Raw genomic sequence first — 15,556 nt, forward strand, 5'->3', positions numbered from 1 at the left:
TAAGCAGCAGTGCAAGAAACAAATCAACAGTCATTTTGTACCTACTGTACAGATTATATAAAAGTAAAAGTCCTCATTTATTAAGTGAAATGTATACCTGCACATTTTAAACCTTTCATTGCATCAGATTAGAGTAGTGATGTCCTTTCAAAGTAAAATTAGCTTTCCACTTATAGAAGTAAATGCTAGCAAACCTAAACAGTATGTTAAGATGTATGAAATTAGAAAAGGGTCAGTATGAGAAGACTTTTTTTCTTTTTTAGCAATGAATTCATTCATTACTTTTAATTTCATTAATAACTATTAATTACACATTGTTTTTTGCATGATTTATTGGTTACATATGTTTTCTTGTAACTGATTAGTGATGGTCTTTCTTTGCATTGTTGCCATTTGTATGTAGTACATATTCATATTCTGAAGAATTAATTTTGTGAACCGCACAGTTTGATCCCTGTTTAATTTATTTATGTTTTTGATTTGTTTAGTAGTTCTATACACTTGGACAAACTTAACCTATTTTCAGGTATAAACCAGAAAACATAGAGATAATACTGCCTGAAACTGATAATTAGGAGCCATTATACAGAAAAAGTAAATAAGTTACCAAGTAATGAGCAACATATATACACACACTGCAGGTAATAAAGCATAGGCATGCTTTGGAGAAAATGTCATATAATGCAGTTTACAGACTTTCAGTAAACAAGATAGTATAGAACAGTGTAAGATCAGAATCTGATGCAGTGGACATTGTGTTTTTCGGCTTTTCCCGGTTAGGGGTCGCCACAGCGGAACTCCAGTCCGCTAATGGTTGGCAGTAGATTTTTATGTACCAGCTTGTCAGGCCTGACGCACAACCTTCAACGAAGGTACACCCATTCATGCATGTCTCCACGCAGAAAATGGTGTAGCTGAGAATCAAACCGGACAGCGTCTTACTGTGAGGAGAAAACGCTACAGCAGCACCACCACCGCGGGATCCAATCTGATGCAGTGGACATATAAATGCTAATTTGCAGAAAAGCAGAAATTTAGGATCAAGCTGAATCTAAATGATGAAGACTTGTACTCAAAAGAAGTTTGGAGACAACATTTCATAGCCATTCTGCTAAAAGAGTAGAGCCCTGACTTATAGGCACTCCTGAAAATGTGGATAATAAAGAGGCTATAATTACACATGCACATACCAAAAGGGTAGAGGGGAAATTGAAAAGATTTCCATTTTGGCTACCATATCATTTGAATTCATATACCTTATCTTCCATTACTTCAAAAACACAACAGAATTCGTATATTTTACCATATTTAGGGAACTCATTCCACAAATTAAGCATCCTTTCTGAAAAAACAGTGCTGGCTTCAGGTGGAATTTTATTTGGATACTGCCAGGCGGGTTCCTATCAGAAGAGTGAACGCTTAAATTAGTGAACGTTCTTATATTGAACTTTAAAACGTGAAACCTGAAAATGTCGAAAGCACAGAACATCAATTTTTTTCCCAGGGGAAAAAATTGATGGGCTGTTCGCCGGTCTTTGCTGTTTTCTCCACTGTGGTGCGATGTCGGAGTTGGTATTTTTAAGTTGGGGTGGGTATGGGGGACACTTTATTTTGCCTGTACATTGTTTTTTTTTTTTTTTTTTTTTTTTTTTTGGATCAGCAAACTTTTTCCCCTGGGAAAAAATTTGCTGATCTGTTCCTTCAACATTTTAAGGTTTCACTTTTTTTAGCATTCAATATTCTGATATAGATGCCTGCCAAGCCTACAGTAACCCATGACCATCCACCATCAAATAGCTTTTGATAAATGAAGCCAAGTATAAAAACTCAGACTGATAGTTGTCCTTCCCAGCCTTATAAACTAATATTAAAACACCAACAATTCTTCTATATCACAGTGAAAATTACCCCAGCCTTTTTAGTCTATCTCTGCATGCCAGATTAGCTATCCTAGCAGTGTGTTTTGTTCAGCATCTCTGGATCATTTCTAGAGAGCAATATCTCATTTTATGTACAGATTCCATGGCATTTCACACTACTCCAGTTTGGGCCTAATCAGATAATTGAAAATTCATAGGTTTATATATGCCACTCTAGATTTAAAGGGATATAGTAATGTACCTATGGTGTCTAGATAATTAATAAATAAGACAGAGAGATGACAAAAATGGTCTAGCCTCATTGAGATATACATTTAAACTGAAACATCTGTAGATGAATTGTATACCACATGTATGAATCATTGTAGCTAGCTTGTTAGCATTAAGTCTATATACTTCATATACAGCATCCAGTTAATATCCCCTGTTATACTGATAACAGACTCTCTTTTGACCACCATGTCTCTGTGGTCACTACAATATCCTTCATGATGTCTCCTCTAGGTCCAAAGAAGTTATAGTGCCCCTTTATGTATCCTTTATTAGGTGCATCATTGAATATAATGCATCCTAATGCATATAGCTTACCAAGCACTTAAACAAGCATGAGGGACCTCTCATAGACTAAAAGCTCTGTCCCTCAACTCAAGTGTCATAAAGACTCCTGAGGGGTGATTTCAACTTAGCTGTCAGTACTCTGAATGACCCAGTACTCTTTAAACTCCTTCACCTAAATAGAACAAGTAGTGAAGCAACTGGACAGCTAAACCTACACTACAATATCAACAAGACCAGAAGGCATGAGAGATACCCAACCCAACTTATTCCCCATTTTTGGAATAGGCTGCCCTTATTTATCAAATAGAGATTTTCCTTAGCAACCTTTAAAAACAGTCTGGATGGGTGATCAAAAATTTTTGCCAGGGATATGTGGGAAAGTCTACTTAATGGGGGACACAGTTAACAGTTAATTTCCTATCAATACTGAGGGATGTGGCTGAGCTGCTTGAAGGTCTCCTTTGGCTGTAAGCTTAGTTAGAACCTATGAGCCTATGATGGTATGTATGTATAAATAGATATAGGTGTGTGTGTGTGTGTGTGTGTGTGTGTGTGTGTGTGTGTGTGTGTGTGTGTGTGTGTGTGTGTGTGTGTGTGTGTGTATAAACATACAGAGGCATATGTAAGGCAGCTTACATTATGTTACACTGACCATAAAAAATGAACACTAACACTATATTAGGCAAGTCGTGGTCATTTTTCATCAAAATAATACTTCTGAACATGTTCAAAGTTCATTTTGTTAAATGTAAATTTTAAGTTCTCAGAATCTGAGAGTTTATAAATATGTCTGCTTTGTCAATATTTTTCCATGTGTGTCACAATTAACAGGACTATTTCCAGTGATCATCTGATCTTAGTTACAGAGAAATTCTTTGTGCTCTACAGCTTTACTCAGACTCACAGTTTCAGGAGTCTGTCTTTTTGTAACATGGATTCTCACTGTTCTCAGTCTATGTTTTCTTGTAATAGGATGACTTGTGACAATTCTGGTTGCTCCCCTTCCTGGAACATTGACTTGGTCTTTGACATAATTGTTTTAATCAGATATCTGGAATTTTTTTCCATATGGCTCTTCATCTTCTTCATTAATAACCCAGGATTGTGAGTCAGCTACTTTAAAAAATGATTTTGCTTCAAGCTGAGAACTTTCCTGTGTTTTTTCTATTCTTACACTTTCTCTCACCATTACTGGTACTCTTTCACAGTTTCTGTCACACTAGTATTTCTGTTAATTTCTACTTAGCATTGCATGTGCTCTGCATTGATTCCCAGACATTAGTAATATGTTGAAGTAGCCACTCTCATTTTCAAGCTTTTGTCTATAAACAGACGAGCAGCTGGGGATGGATTCCCCTGTAGTAAAGTACTCCAATGTTACAAAACTAAGAGGTGACGATTACAGATTTTGCTGCATCCTTTTTTCATAACAGTTTTTTGCTGTTTGGAGAGTTCTGTCCACTTTCCTACTGTACTGCAGATAGTGTGGTCTGCATATTAAATGTATGAATTCCCACTCATTCACAATTCTTGTTTTTATATTATGGATTATTGACATATAACACAACCGCAAGTACCCCTGTCTCCAGAGTGAACATTTTAAGCCAGTAACCACTCTTGCACTCATTCGGTTCTCACTGAGCTTATTTCAGACAACAAGGTACATTAAACCACATGTATGAAACACATCTTCTTTGAACGGAAATAAATAAGTGCCAACTCAACTCCATGGACGTTCTCTCTTCCTTTGGATTGCTGTTATAGGTTCATAGGAGATTACTAGTCTGATGGCTAAAGGTCCTTACAAGCCTAGCCAATATAACCTGATTTTACCCAATATACCACCCCTAGGGCAAGAGGATGGCATGAATTTGTGTCTGTGCATTAAGTATTTTACAGATTGCCCCTGTCCATAAGGGATATAGGCACGACCCCAAATGTGAGTTTGTGATTCTCCATCCATTGAATGAAATTGTGTCTGAAGAGAGCCAAGAAAGAGCTCTGTTTAATGTGAATGAGAAGCCTGTTCCAAAGAAGGGGTAACCTCTGAGACACATATCTGTCTCTCCAGCATGTTTTGTTTAAGTCACTGACTTAAGTTTAGATCCCTAGATTAGGTGACTCTCATGCTGTTTGACATGTGGATGTGTAGAAGCTCCATCATGGCTGGATTTGTGAGTGCCATGTACTGTAGGTCATGCAGAGGTCCCCTTAATAGTGGGTAGGAGACAGAGTAAAGAGATAGGGCTTTCAGTCTATCCACCCTGTATTTTCTTTGTGAGGAGCCTTTCAGGTCACTCCAGTGCTGTAAGTGCCAAGTCAAGTACATGTCAAATGGAGCAGTGTACTTACTTATTGGTCTAATGAAGCCTGAGTACAGCGGGACTATAATTTCCGTGGATCAGGATACAATACCTTTACTTATAAGTTGTGCCACATAAAAGGACTTTTTCACCACTGTGAACACATGACGGTCAAAGCTCAGGCTACTATCTATGTGTGCACCTAGATCTCTCACCTCTGAGTCTACTCTTAGGGGTGTGCTATTGATGCTGCAATTGCATGGGTATTTCACTTCCCAAAGGGTATGATAGTGCATTTTTTCGCATTTAGTTTCAGGCCATTTTTTCTGGCACCAATCACTTGTCTGATCTAGACTCTCCTGAAGGATATTTACATCCTTGGAGATTCAGTGATTGCCCCAACTTGCAGTCTTTGGCAAACTTTGCCAACCAGAGGACTTCCACATTAGCCTTGACTTCAGAGAAGTATATTCAGAACAAGTGGTGGTACACCACTAATAACTGGCCTGTTGCTTGATCTGAATTCACTCACTTTAACCACATTTCCTGTCCATGAGTCAATTCATTATCCATCTGGTGACTTAGGGATTTATGCCCAGTTTTGTGAGTTTATTCATAATACCTGAATGGAGAATTGTGTCAAATGCCTTGGTCAGGTTGAGGTAGGTGGTATGTACTGTTTTACCATCACACATGGCCTTAGTGACTTTCTCAAAGAAATCCACAAGATTCATTAGGCATAACCTACCCTTGACAAAGCCAAATTGGGTCATGTCCAGTGTTTGGAGGTTTCTTATGTCATTATTTATCAGGTCTATGATTATTCCTTCCATGGGTCTATAATTTCCCAGGTCAGAATATGGCCCCTTTTATGAAGAGGAAAGATTGTTGCTGTGCTCCACTCTATCTTGCCAAAGCCAGTCTGGAGGCTGTGTATAAACAGAGATCCTAATAGGCCTGATAAGTCCTGATTTAAGCTGTTTAAGAGGCAACTGGTATATTGTCAGGCCCCACTTAAGCAGTGTTTTTAGCTTTAGAGAGTGCAGTGGCAACCTGTTCTTTGGTGATAATTGGAACAGGTTGCCACTGTGCTCTCTAAAGCTAAAAACACTGCTTCAATGGGGCCTTATTATGCTTGGTGCTTATTAACTGCTTGGTGCTGCTTGTTCTAAGTTGACACTCCAGACCAGTACTTTGTCTCTTGCACTTTACTGTTCCTGATGTGAGTCATGAATCTTCATAATATTTTCCTTTCTTAGTTGTTTGTGATTTTTTTGTCAGGTTTGAATATTGAGCCTAGGGTACAGCACATTTCTTTTTTGAAGGAAATAAGACTGAACTTCTTTTCTTATTGGTGATTTTTTCAGGCCATTATTTTATTGCAGTGGCTTTCAGTAACTATACTGGACTGGCACATCCTCAGCAGTTTCACAGGCACCTTGTACAAAGACTTTCTGAATATTCTTTGCAGTGTTTTGTTGTCTGTTTCTACATTAACTTAACTTATTTAATCTAAATATATTTGTGGACTAACCCACATTCATACACTGCTAACACCACTTCCTTTTCTTTATGACTGTATTTCTTTTGTATAGCTCTAAATGTTCTTGACCTGTAGGCAACTTGATTTTTTTCCTGCAGTTCCCTAACTCATATACCATGCTTGCTGGTGTCTACTTAAAATATAAGTGGCCTATTTACATCATAGTATTTTAACACTGGTGCATTTGTAACTAGTTTCTTGGACATTTCTGAACTTCTCACCTACCTATAGCTACAGCTTGCTCGAACAGTTTTCTTAGACATATTAGGTCTCACTACATAGATTTTAAGAACTTTAAGTACCTTTAAGATTTTTAATATTTTCTTCCCTGATATGATGTTACCTCATCAGTCATACATTGTAGTCAAAGACTTTCAAGAAGAACAGAAATTACATTATAAACCAAGAAGAGGTCACCTTGACATAATGTATAGTAACCTAAAAAAAAAACAATACAATGACAATTCCTGAAACCTTTCTGAATAGTTTAGATTTGCTGATCCTGTGATGTTTCTATAAAGATATCATTGTACCATTTCAAGTTGCTTTAGGTGGCTTGTCAGAAAGCTACAGAATGCAGCATTGTAGTCAATCATAGGTTCGATAGCTATAAAGTAGTGCAGTGATATCTGAAATACACTGGGTGCAATCATTGCAAAATAGTACATTAATCCCAGGATTGTCTCTAATACCTGCTTGTCCTCTTGCTTTGGCAATTACACAATTGGTCTGGCATTTTCTGTGTCTCACTTCAGTTAGTCCAAAGATTCACAGCTTTATAGATATTCCAAGGCCACTGAGTCTTATGACCATTCACAACTTGCAGGTATACTCCTTCAGGCTGCACTTCCTTTCTCCAGGAGTGTCATACCAGTCAGTTCTGGAGTAAATTTGTGGATATCCATCCAGTCATCTAGTTTAAGTTTAAAGGATGATACTGAGTCACACTGCCTAACATCTGGGGGAAGTTTATTAAAGGTGTTTAAGGCTAGAATATGACTTGTGCCATTTTATATTTCCTCATACTGCATTTGAAATGAAGTTATGTCTGTCTTTCTCACAACTGTATCAGTTTGTCATGCTGTTTCTGACATACAATGATGATTCATCAGTCATATTTGCACCTTCCATGCCCTCGTTTATTTGTGCAGCAGCTCTTGGGAACTCAGCAAGAGTCTAAGAATTCTAGAATTTCTTAGTGGTTTATTAATGCACACAGTTCTGAACTGTCTGCTAGAATCCTTGCTTTTTTTTTTTGCAGTGAAAATCTTAGAATTTGGTATTCCTGAGATCACCTTTTCAGTAGTAAGCTATGGATAATGCCCCTTCAGTTCATATCTGCAAAACTGAATGTAGCCTTTTTCTCACAACAGTATCTATGCATTCTACTTGCTTCTTAATGGCAGCCACATTTTCCATCCACTTCCTCACTTCCTGATCTGTTTTACTTTTGAGAGTCACAAGTACTTTCCCTGGAGCATTAATCACTAACTCAAGATCAAGTTTTACTAGCATATCATTTTTTTACAGGCCAAAGTACCTTTGGATAATACATTAAACTGAGGAGGAGGTGGAAGCTATGTGTATGTATCCCATGGCACTTATCAAAAAGAGAAAGGGTCCTTTATTAAATACCATATCTGTTATATTTACATATTATAAATTACTTGCATCTTTTGTACTAATTTTCCATCATTTACCTAATCATGCAAATACATTTCATTTTATATATTTAGATTTCTTGCTTGCCCCCACTCTTTTTTCCACAACCAAAATAGTATCCTTTTAATATTTCTGACAATATCTATTCTCCATTAAATTATATCTCATTTAATCTTTTGTTCTGTATAGTCCCTATTAAAAATATATTTTCATCTATTTTCTTTGCATCTTGTCCTCCTTTATTACCATAATAACCATATTCTAACATATTTACATTTGAATCTTTCATTCACTTAATACACAACCTTATCACATCATTTTTCACATAATTTCTTCATCCTTTTACATCTTAAAAACATATTCTGCTGTTTCAGCTTCATCACAATAATTACATATGTTTTCTTCTATTTTTATATGGCATATTCACTTTTAATGGCAGCTTCTTTACTGATAGTCTCCATAGACCATGTCTGCATTCTAAGTGTTTTATACCACTCATCTCCCCTTTATAGGTTTTATTTTGCATGCTCTAGCTGTTCTCATGGATATAGGCAGTAATACTTATTCATTATATCTGAATATCATTCTTTCCTATTATTTTCTATTTTAACCATCTTTATTTTCCATAACAAATTTTTTTCTTGGTACTCTTTTATTTCCCCATTCAAACATTCTTCCCCTCTTTCAATTTTCTCATAGGATCCCATATTTCCTTATATTTTTCTTTCATTACTAAACTTATCAAAGATTTATTTCCTTCTTCTAACCATACAAGTCAACAAAAATAAAAATAAAACGACAGAGGAACAAACCATTATATAAAATAAGTATAGAACATAAAAAATGGCACCAGATAATAGCCGGGGCTCCAGTAAATACCGTCCAACAAATTGTACAAACCAAAACATGATTAAAGTAAAATTTTAATAAATGTACAGACAAGTGAGCGCTTTCACGTACCAGATACTTCTTCAGACTTAATTAATACAATCATTAAAAATTAACCACCTTGAAATACACTCAATTAAACATAATATCCAATCAGAAAACTCCTGTGGATTTGGACCTCTTAATAGAACAAGCAAAATATACTAACAGTTCATAAATTAACATAAACATGCAATATGAATGAAAATATAAATAATAAAACACTTACTAAATAATTCCTAAATGGATCCAAAAATATGTGATAAAATGCCATCACTCAACACTACACTCAAACAAACATCACACGATACAACTAAGCTAATCAAAAACTGACACTCAAAAACCCCATAACCATAGAAAAATGTAAATTAACCATCACACAGAACACAGAATAATGATTCATATATCTTAAAGATTTGATTATAACTGGTAAAGATTTTGGTTTTATTGTTTAAGTGTGAGGCGCTCTTTATGAATGAATTTGTAGTTTAAATGAATGATTTGTCATATTGGCCTATAGGATGACAGTTGATGTGATGAGGTAATGCCCTTTTGGAGTAGCATGATTATGTAAAAAGGTTATTTAAAACTGCAAGCTTTGGCTGATTTTTATTTTCTGATGAAGTTCAGAACATTGATTTTGGATGAAAGTGCTTGCATATACTAAACATTCATGATTTTTAATGGTGTACATTTTCCTTTTCCACCTTATCCTCATTTTTTGTTTTTATTAGTTTTAGTGGTTTAGTTCATTACCTAATCTGTTAAGTAGAGAGCTTAATGGGTTAAGGCCAAGACAAGCAAGCAGCGGTGACAATGAGTCACCCTGGAATATCCCTGTTTTAATTTTTATCCCCGGAATAAAAAAAATGTTCTTTATCTTGGCTTAACTGCAAAGTGCTTTGTCACTGTTTCATGATGACTGTAATGTCATATAGGAGTGTCAAGAGCCTTGGCCAGTATCGAGAACCCCAGGGATGACAGATGCAGGCCATCTCTGGCAAAGCATCGAGGTCTGTCAATCATGTCATCCCAGGCAGACATATACTAGATCCCCTTAGAATGACAACAGAAACTTATTCAGTTGTTAAAATCAATCATTTTCTGCTTGTACTGTGGTATCATTCTGGGTGATGGTAGTATGCTAGGGTCATACCCACCTGGGCTACATAATCCGAGAGCTCTTCCATGTCTCTTTTCATGTAGTTCAGGGAGGTACATCTTAGGTCATTCACACCCACATGTACAATGACAGAGTCATATTTGTACCTGTTGTTGAGGGACCTGAGTGCATGCATTATGTGGCGGATCTTGGCACCTGACAGGCAGCTGACTGTTACTTTCTCCTTATTCAACCTAGTGAGTCGGACATCAGTGTGCCTCACTATCGAGTCACCTATGACTAGTGTGTTGGGCATGCTGTTTTGCCTTAGGGGTTTTGGTTGATGCCACACGGTTTAGGAGAGATATGTGTCTCGTGATTAGTGTTTTGTTGTGGTGGTCGAGTGTGTTTCTGCCTTGGAGGTCTCTGCTGTTTGGGTAGATTTTTATTGAGAGCCTCTGCGAAGTTGGGTGTGTGGTTTATATTTTTATGTGAAGGCAGTGCTGGTGTGTGTTCTGGAGGGCTATGAGTTCCATGTGGTGTGGTGCAAGTGCTGACCTTCTCCTCTTGACCAGCTATTCCAATCTTGGCTGGAGAGTGCATGGCTTCCAATTTGGATATATTAGTGCATCTCTCACAAGTCTGAGTGTTGGGAGGTAAGAGGAGAGGGTTGTCAGTGTACATGAGGCAGTTGCTACATTGCCTCAGGATGCCCAAGTTCACCAGGTTAATAGGAGAAAGCACACGGAACTGACCTTTAGACATGCCTGGTGGAATGGGCACTAATATTAAGTACTGAAGCTGTTTCCTTGTAGAATGCTTAGTGCTGGTAGCACTTTTGTGAGCTACAATAACTGCTACAAGAAGTCTGGTAAAGTGCTAGACTAATAAGCTAGTAGTAGATCTAAGGGAAAAATTGAAGAGCAGACTTTGACACTGCTCAAAAGCTTACAAATAGTCCTGGATACAGCAGATCTGTATATGGACTGGACTACTTACAGAAAAGGTGGGAAAAGTGCAAATATGGGCTTTTAAACCAGAAAGTAATAAGAGATGGAAAAACTGCCCAAACAGCCAATAAACTACAATTTCTGGACCAGAAACCACTCCTCTTGTGGTAGATAGGCTACCTTATGTTTACCACTCACACTGACAAGCTAGAAGGCTTCCCTCCAACACAGAAAGGCTTAGGGGGGCTCAGAAGATTACAAACAGTCCTGGATACAGCAAATCTGTATCTGGACTAGACTAGTTACAGGAAAGTCAGGAAACAAGTGCAAATGTGGGCTTTTAAACCAGAAAGTTGAAAGAGATGGAAAAAACAGTTGTATATTACATGATCGAAGCTTTACTTAATCAAATAAGTAAAACTCAAACTTATAATATCAAAACTGTAAATTGTTGAACGGCTGATTTAACCCAGGGAAACACTTCCCTTGGCTCTTCTGTGGAGTATGCCTGTTTCTCCAATTTGGAGTGATCTCAAAGTTGGTATATTTAGGTAGGGGGGTGTGAGGGACAAAGCCCCCCAATGGATTTCGGATGTAAAGTTTTGTTTTTTTTTATTCGACCAAGGGAAGTGTTTTCCTTGGTTGAATCGGTTGTTTGACAAGTTTAGCTTTAGATATTATAAGATTGAGCTTTAGTTATTTGATTAACTAAAGCTTTGATGTTGTAATTCTAGATGCAAAAAAACTGCCCAAATGGCCAATAAACTACAATTTCTGGGCCAGAAAACACTTCTCTTGTGGTAGATAGGCTACCTAGTGCATACCACTCCCACTGATAAGCTAGAAGGCTTCTCTCAAACACAGAAAGGCTTGGGGGGCTCAGAAGCTTATAAACAGTCCTGGATACAGCAAATCTGTATCTGGACTAGACTAGTTACAGGAAAGGCAGATGTAATGAGTTAAATTACGCCTCCATGTACATCTGCAGTTAACTCCTACTGATGCCTATAGGCATCAAATATTGCTTGTTCATATTTGCATCAATAATACCAAAACCATGGTATGTGGAAGGTTTTAAAAGATTTCATCTTAAAGCTTGCACAACGGCAATGTCAACTACATTAATATTTTACCTTTGTCTAGTGCAGGTAAGTAGATCTTAACTGTTGTTTTTATGATATTAATTTATAGTGATATAATTTTCATATTTTTCTAAATATTTCAACAACCAAGTAACATGGACAGAACTTTTTACTCTCATATGAAATCTCTCGGCTAGATAGATAAAATTCAAAAAACCAAGAAGTAACTGCAAACTTAAAGAGACCAGTAATCACCTGAGAGAAGCAGTCCAAATAGTACAAAACAAGAAGATGGTCTCTCCACGATGTATCAAGTAAAAACGTAGTATTTCAAGAACTCCAAATAATCCAGTAGGTCATGTAGAAAGAATAAAATCTTTTTTTATTTTAGACAAGTGGGAAGATGAGCGCTTTCGCGTGGATACAACCACGCTTCTTCAGATAACATTTACACCCACAGGCAAACATTAAATAGCAAAGTAATAAACATGCCATTAACTACTTAATGAAACCAATTAACAGTTAAAGGTATATCTGCTAAGAGACCTTAAAAACAAAATATATGCATTGTAGCTTAACCAAGACCTAATCCATCATAATAGTAGGATAAAACCTATAACAAAGAGTCCTTAAAAAAGCCATAAAAAAAAATATATATATATATATATATATATATATATATATATATATATATATATATAAAGTATGGAAAATATATACATATACTTATATATGGATACACAGTGGAACAAATGTATATGAATGATTCTTATTGTTTAATAAATTTATATGTATATATTAAAACCTAAAAACTTCTGAAGTATACTAAATATGCCTAAATATCTGAAATATAAGTAAATAAACAAATAATGAATATTGTCAAGTTAGCGTTTCCTACCATCTAAGATAGGTTTTATGGAAACTGAGGTATTTAAACCAGGGTGACTTTGTGCATTAAATCTTAGGATCCACTTTAACTCAGCTGTGGCAAGACGATTACCCATATCACCACCCCTTAAATTCATCGGGATTATCTCTAGGACTCTAAAGTGAAAACCATGATCTGTTTGTTCTTTAATATGTAACGCCAAAGCATTAGTATCAGTAGATCTTTTTATTTCATAAAGATGATCATAAATTCTATCAGATAGCCTTCTTTTAGTGAGGCCTATATAGAATGCAGTGCATTTTACACAAGTGGCCAAGTATACCAAATTCTTTGAAGAGCATGTAGCAAAAAACCTCGGGTAAAATGCAAAATTCAAGGTGGGGTGAATAAAGGGTTGAATAGTACATATATATGAGCATCTATTACAATTTCTGCAGGGAAAAGTCCCTAGTCTTTGATTAACATAATTACTCGTCATATGGTGGTCCTTACAGAGAATTTGTTTAAGATTTGCACAATTTTTATATAAAAAACTAGGGTATTTCCCTACCAAGCGTACCACTGACTCATCAGTCGATGAGTAATAGATGCTCATATATATTCACATATTGCACAGGTCACTACTCATTGTATTCAGCGTTTGTCTGACTCTGTTGTTACTTCTTCAATGATCAATGATACTGTTTTGAGCAGATTTGCATGGCTGCATTCTCAGAACCTTCCAGATAATGTTAAAATGAGATTTTAAATTCCAGTTTGGATAGAGATTTTGTTTTTGGCCCCTCTGATCAAAAAATGTGATGAAAGTGGTAAGCTGATCCAGGGAATCTCTAAGATTTTTCAGCCTTCCTTCTCTAAATTATCGATTCACTAACTCCTCTTTCAATTTTGGCAAAAAGCAGAATAAGCAATATCAACAAAATTCAGGTAAACAGACATTTAAGAAAAAAATGGCAAGCGAGTTCCAAAAAGAAGCCTTGAACCACCCAAAATCAAGGGCAGCCCCATAAGTCTGAATAACTATTCAAGAGACCTTATGACCCTCTCTCACCCTGGCCCCTTTTTTTCCTTCCAGAATGTCTGACTCCCAGTTTTACACTTTGGCAACAGATAGTTTTAAACAAATGGGTTCTATAGACCATTCATCAAGGTTATGGGTGGCAGTGGGAGGAAATTCCTCCTCTCCAGGGTAGTCATTCCTCATCCTCACAATCAGAATATTTTGTTTCCTCCAGTTTTCCATCACATAATGTCCCAAGGAGTGATAGAACCAGTTCTTTCTCCCCAGGTAGGGAAGGGTTTTTATTCAAGGATGTTCTTAGTAGCAAAGAAAGAAAATGCTTGAAGTCCATTTCTGAATCTTTCTTTCCTAAACCTGTTTCTGATAGTGCCCAAAGTCAAAATGATGTCTCTTCAGAACCTGCTACCTCTTCTTCTGCATTTAACTTTCCTTGTAACACTAAACTTAAAAGATGCATATCATCACATCCTTATTCAGTCAGATTTCAGACGTTTCATAATGTTTTGTGTGACTGGATAACATTATCAGCTGTCCGCCTTACACTTTGGACTATCCACTGTACCAATAGAGTTCACAAAGTCTCTGGTGTAGGCTACGGGATATCTACATTTTTCAATATTTAGATGACTTGCTTATCTTTCCAGAGTATTTTTCAAAGTGTCAGAAATCTCTCTGTTGGGTGAGAGGTGTATTATACAAGCTGAGATTCCAAGAGAACATTCAAAAGTCTTTCTTGACTCCTTCGCACAGGATTGTGTTCCTGGGATGTCACCTAGACACCTCATTTCAAAGAACTTTTTTTCCACAGGAAAAAAAATAGATCTATATCTAGAATTATTTCTAAGGTTTTCCACTCAAACTTTTGTCAATGTGAAGAAATACCTCAGAATTTTGAGTTTTGTGGCTTCTATGATTCTCATGATACCTCTGGCAAGGCTCCAGATGAAAATAAAACATTGGTATTTGAAATGTCTTTGGTCCAAATACCAACACCTTTATCTTTTTAAATCCCAGTGCTATGGTTTGACATAAGAGAAAATCTTTTGATGGAAGTAACAGATGTCCTTAAATCCAAGTCTCCCCTTCTCCCTCCCTGTTCCAAAGCAGTCAATCATCACAAACGCCTCTGACTTTGCTTGGGGACCAGTTTCAGCAGGGATAAAAGTGCAGGGTATGTGGAACACCGAACACCAAGGATAGATGCAGGCTCATAAATATCAAAGAGATGCTTGCCCTGATGAAGGCACTTAACTATCTGAATCATCTTTAGTCCCTGGAACTTCTTCAAGTTGCTATAAACAAAACAATACCACAGTCATGTGGTACATCAACAATCCAGGGGAATCTAGGTTGTATCCCCTTTGCAGACTAGCCATGTTAGCTTGGGATACAGCTTTACAGCACAATCTCAGTCTACAGGCATCTTACATTACGTTAGAGTAAAAGTGTATGGCAAACAAGCTGAGCAGGCCCATGGTAGATCATTATGAAAGGAAAATATGTCTGGGGGGGGGTCTTCCAAGATTTGATCCATCTGTAGGGAGTTCCTCAAGTAGACCTCTTTACCACCTCTCTCAGCAATCAACTGGCAAGATTCTTTTCCAGGACTCTATGCAAGAAGGCCTAGAAGACAAATGCC

The 15,556-nt window shown here is 36.8% G+C and overlaps 1 protein-coding gene across 1 annotated transcript in view; it reads left to right on the plus strand.

Annotated features, from left to right (window-relative positions):
* LOC122803768 (1-phosphatidylinositol 4,5-bisphosphate phosphodiesterase beta-2-like) overlaps nt 1-15,556 on the plus strand; it is an 805,974-nt gene that overhangs the window by 62,446 nt on the left and 727,972 nt on the right. The gene's annotated exons all lie outside the window — the stretch shown is intronic.

This window comes from Protopterus annectens, chromosome 6.part0 (assembly GCF_019279795.1).
Source record: "Protopterus annectens isolate FY-2018-M chromosome 6.part0, PAN1.0, whole genome shotgun sequence".
In the NCBI taxonomy this organism is placed as follows: domain Eukaryota; kingdom Metazoa; phylum Chordata; order Ceratodontiformes; family Protopteridae; genus Protopterus; species Protopterus annectens.